We start from the raw sequence: 5,433 nt of genomic DNA on the forward strand, positions 1-5,433 counted from the left end.
TTCTCCTCAGGCTCTTGGGAACCAGATCAGAGTGAGCGGTCCTGCACAGACAGCTAAATCTGCTATTTCTGACCCCACAACTGGTGCCTACTTCCTCAGGGAACTGATGGAAAGTGAAAGCATGAACAGAACGTGTTCAAGCCAGTTCAGCAAACCACCCCCTCCTGAGATATGTAATTTCATACTTTCAGATCTAACACTGGGATATGAACTGGGGCTCCCATTCAACTCCGGACAAGCCCTCGTTCTCCCCTGAGCACAAAACACCCTCTGCCCAACCCACAGCCCCTCACAGGCTTCCTCAAAACCTCCAGATCAAATCTGTTACACTTGCCTGCTTGTCTTCTCCTGAAATTCTTTTCTGAGAGAAAGGCAAGAACCTGAAAGGCCTGGGTAGATCTGGAACTGACTCTTCCTTGCCTGGAAGGAGTAAGGTCCACAGTACTAGAATTCCTAGCCATTCCCGCGGGATTTGGGTGGACAGATGTGGATGAATAGGAAATGGCAAATACCCTTCCCAGGGCTGTCACCTCTTAACTTCCAACTCCACATAAGTTTCTTGGGGATGCCGGCAGCATTGGTGAAAAGCTTGGGTGGGGTCCTTTCCCCCCTACTTACCCAAGGATCCTCCTCAGGCTCTTGGGAACCAGATCAGAGTGAGCGATCTTGCACAGACAGCTAAGTCTGCTATTTCTGACCCCACAACTGGTGCCTACTTCCTCAGGGGACTGATGGAAAGTGAAAGCACTCAGCAGAACAGGTTCAAACCAGTTCAGAAAACCACCCCCCCCCCCCCCGAGATATGTAATTTCATACTTTCAGATCTAACGCTGGGATATGAAGTGGGGCTCCCATTCACCTCCGGACAAGCCCTCGTTCTCCCCTGAGCACAAAACACCCTCTGCCCCACACTCAGCCCCTTCACAGGCTTCCTCAAAACCTACAGATCAAATCTGTGACACTTCCCTGCTTGTCTTCTCCTGCAATTCATTTTGGAGAGAAAGGCAAGAACCTGAAAGGCCTGGGTAGATCTGAACTGACTCTTCTTTTCCTGCCAGGAGTAAGATTCACAGTCCTACATTTCCCAGTCATTCCCTCGGGATGTGGGGAAATAGGTGAATGAAACCGAAACGGCCAATACCCTTCCTTCCCAGGGCTGCCACCTATTAGCTTCCCATTCCACGTTCGTGTCCAAGGGACCCTGGCAGCATTGGTGAAAAGCTTGGGTAGGGTCCTCGCCCCACTACTTACCCAGGGATCTTCTGCCTCAGGCTCTTTGGAACCAGATTGGGATGAGGGTCCTGCACACACAACCAGACCTACTATTTCTGACCCCACAACTGGTGCCTACTTCCTCAGGGGACTGATGGAAAGTGAAAGCACTCAGCAGAACAGGGTTAAACCAGTTTAGCAACCCACCCAGAAAGTATTTCCACACTCTCATTCTCTTAGAATAGTTCTCCCAGGTCCCAAATTCAGGTCCCTATCAGTTGAACCCGGGGTTCAGAAAGGAACCACCACCCAGACTCTTAGCTAATCACGTGCCCACACCAGGTCATGATTCCCCCCACCTTTACCCTCCATGGCAAAACACTTGGCACAGTTCTGAAATATTGGTTACTCCCGGCTCTGTGTTCAGGAATCATGCTTGATGAGTTTTAGGGATCATATGGGGTGTCAGGAATCAAACATGAGTCAGTGGTGAGCAGGCAAGCGCCCTACCCACTCTACTAACTCTCTGGGCCCTGTGAGTCATGATTTTTATGATTTTCCAATGTAGTAATTGATTTAGCAATAGTCTGTTGAAAACTAATCTTCCCTTTAATGGTTTTTGTTTTGTTTTATTTAAAATATTGGGGAAACTCCCAAGTTAGGCTCAAGGGATCCCGGGGACACTACTGCAGTTGTTAGCAGTTGTTTTAAGTATTTAACTGGTCCCTCATTCATTATATACGTTTAGGGGTGTGATTTCTTCCTTCTGTATATATCCCTTGATTAACAAGAAATGGCCTTCGCTGTCCCTTCTTATCTTTTCAACCTAAAATTTATGTTATCGGATACTAGTAAGGCCACCCCCGCTTTTTGGAGGGAGTCTTTTGCTTGCAGGATTGTATTCCATCCTTTGACTTTGAGCCTGTGTTTGCTCTGACTGTTTAGATGTGTTTCTGTAAGCAGGAGGTTTTTGGGTTCAGTTTCTGAATCCATTTTGCCACTCTGTGTCTCTTAATTGGTGCATTTAGACCATTGACACTGAGAAAGATTATTGTTAGGGGGTTTTGTGCCATCTTTCTGTAGGGGTTTGTTGTGCTTGTAGGGATTTTTCTTGTCTTACAGTAGCCCCTTTAGTCCTTCTTTTAAGTTTGATTTTCGGTCTATGAAGTTCCTGAGCTGTTGTCTATTCATAAAATATTATATCGTTCTTTCGAGTTTGAGTGAGATAAAGTGAGTCGGACTAAGTCTTCTTGGTGAAGTGTTCATTACATTGAGACTTTTTTTTACTATATCCTGTTGTGGCCAAGCTTCATATCCACAATTGTGGAGAGACCCAGTTCCACACACGATAATGTAAAAGCAAAGGAACTTTATTACTAGCCCAAGCCAGCACTAGCTTCAGCTAGGGTCCAAGTCTCATCCAACACAGTGGAGTCTTGACAAGGATGCCGACTTCAAATCACAAGCAGTTTATATGGGGTTCAGAGTTAAGAGCAGTTTATATACTGGTCTGTTTTTAGCATTGGCCTTATTACAATGGTGGTCAGCAATTAGGCAATGCTTAGCAACAATTTCTAAGGAGGGCACAGTGAGTGATCCTTCATGACTGGTCAGACCCAATTGCCCAATTCCTTATCTTGGAAAATTACTCAACTGGGAGTTTACCAGAAACTGCAAGTCCTGCTTTGGGGAAACAGAAACTGAGGCCTACTTGGGACTTAAATGTTAGCTGCATCTTATCGTGGCTTCTCAGGAGACTTCTTTTGGGTCTCACAATCCTACCATTGTCTTCGGGGTTGGAGGGTTTCCTCTGATAAGTCTGCTGTAAATCTAAGGGGTACTCCTTTGTATGTGATTTCCTTATTTGATCTTGCTGCTTGCAGTATTGTGTCTATCTGTGGCATCCACCATTCTGACTATGATATGTTGGAGTTTTTTATTAGGGTTTCTTTTAGCTGGCACCCTTCAGGCTCCTACGATCTGAATGCCTGCATTCCCCAGCTCTGGGAACATTTCAGCAATGATTTATTTAACTGTGTCTTTTTCCTTGGGATTGACTATTTGTCCTTGTGGTACTCCGATGATTTTTATGTTGTTCCTTTTAGAATCATCCCCTAGGTCTCTGATTTGCCCTTAGAGCACTTTTGAGGTCCTCTCCCGGTGTTTGTTGTTGTCTGTAGGCTTCCTGCAGCTCATCTTCAAGCTCACTGATTCTGTCTTCGGCTATAACCATTCTACTGTTGAGGGTATCCACTAAGTTTTTTAGTTCATTTACGGAAACCTTTACGGGTGACACTTCTGTTTGTAGCTTTTTTATTTCTGCTCTCATTTCTTCCTGTATTTTGTTGGCTGTCTGTTCCACTGTTTCTCTCATGTCCTCCTTTAATTTCCTGGGTATCTGTTCCACCGTTACTTTGAGTTCGTTGAACATCCTCAACATTTCATCTCTGAATTCTTTGTCTGAGAGATTATATTTGTGGGAATTTCCTGATGAGGCTTCAGGGCTCTTTTCTTCATCCATCCTCATGGGGAGGGTCTGCGCTATTTCTTCCTGTTGCCATGGTAGTATGGAGGTGGATCAGTTCATTATCAGTGACCACCTCTCGCTGCAAGGGAGGATTATAGATGGGCTTGGTCGATGGTGGTCTCTTTTTTCCCCTTTAAGAATACTACCTCATCGGTGCTCCTCTGTACCTCTTTGGGGTCACTAGTGTGGCTTAAGAGATGTCTTTTTCATTAGGATTGTTCCATTTTTTTGTATTCACTGTTATTTTGGTGTTTGGGGGAGAATATTGATTGGAATAGGCTAGTGGAATATTGGCCTATTGTGACTGGGATAGCAAGGATGTCCTTTTCAGAATAGATAATGATTGCCAGCTGTGAGTTCAAAATGCTGGGAGAAGGAAAAATAACTGCGGCCACCTGAGCGGCTGCTGCTGTGGAGGCCACGGTTACCAGCCATCTCAGCTGTGCTGGGGGCAGCAGGTCGCTTCAGTGCCTGCACGGGGATTGGCGCTCACTTCTGGCGTTCCTGGGGCCAGCGGAGTTTCTCCCAGCCAGGCACTCCAGCGGAGCCTCAGCCAGGATGGTGGCCTCAGGGTCTCCTCCGTTGCTTCTTTGAGCTCCTTATACATCCTTAAAAGTTCTATTTTAAATTTCCTATCTGAGAGGTTATAGAGTTCATTGCTACAGTTTGATTTATCTGCACTAGTAACTTCAAACATTAGGCTTAGCTAGGTTCTGCATTGTTTTACCATCGTGAACTTGGTGTTTTGGAGTTTTGTTTTGTTTATTTTGGTTTAAATAATTTTATTTTATTATTTTTTTAAAAATTTTTATTAGTGAGACATCATGAGGTACAGTTGTAGACTTACAAATTTTTGTGCTTCGGTTTCAATAATACAATGATCAAATACCCATTCCTCCAGCAGTGCCCATTTCCCATCACCACGGATCCCAGTATCCCTCCCACTCCCCATCCCCCTGTATTTTGGAGATTTATCTAATGTTATTCTATGTTTTGACCCCTACAATCAGGTTATCTTTGTGAGTGGGGGTACCTTTTTGATCGGAATGTGTGATACTTGGGACAACTAGTGCCTTAAATGTAGGGTGTAGAGAAAGTAAGTTCTTTAATGCCTCTGTGCGGTTTTGTGGTTAGGAGTCTAGAAGGTGTTCCAGATGAGTAGATGGGGGAGCGATGATAGGGGACGACACACTTGGGAGAGGAAGTTGGAGACGCTGGAGAGCGGTGGCTGGGAGCAGGATGAACGGCCCATGGGGTGTTAGGATGAGTTCAGGTCCGGCTGCCCAGCTGGGGAGCAAGCGCAGGGACTGGGTCACTGGTCAGGGAAGTTGGCGCACTTGGGAGAGGAAGGTGGAGGAGCTGGAGGGCAGTGGGTGGGGGCAGGATGAACGATCCCACAGGATGCTGGGACAAGTTCCCATCTGGATCTCCACCTCCAGTTTAGGGTTAGAATCTCTTAGCCTGGAGGGCACAACTGAACTGGTGTGCAGCTAGAAAGCTGAATGAGGGGAGAGGGCCTCATAAACAGCTCTGTGGATGCAGGATTTTACCTCAGCTTGACCTTTGACATTTGACACTTGTAGCCACCTCTACTTGAGGAAGCAGGGCTTTCTTATTTGAGGAGGCAGCAATGATTTCTAGGATCTTCCTTCTCCTTGGTTCTTCCTGTATTAGTGTGACTGTTGCTTCACCAT

The sequence above is a fragment of the Sorex fumeus genome, unplaced genomic scaffold (genome assembly GCF_029834395.1).
Source record: "Sorex fumeus unplaced genomic scaffold, SorFum_2.1 ptg000125l, whole genome shotgun sequence".
Classification (NCBI taxonomy): Eukaryota; Metazoa; Chordata; class Mammalia; order Eulipotyphla; family Soricidae; genus Sorex; species Sorex fumeus.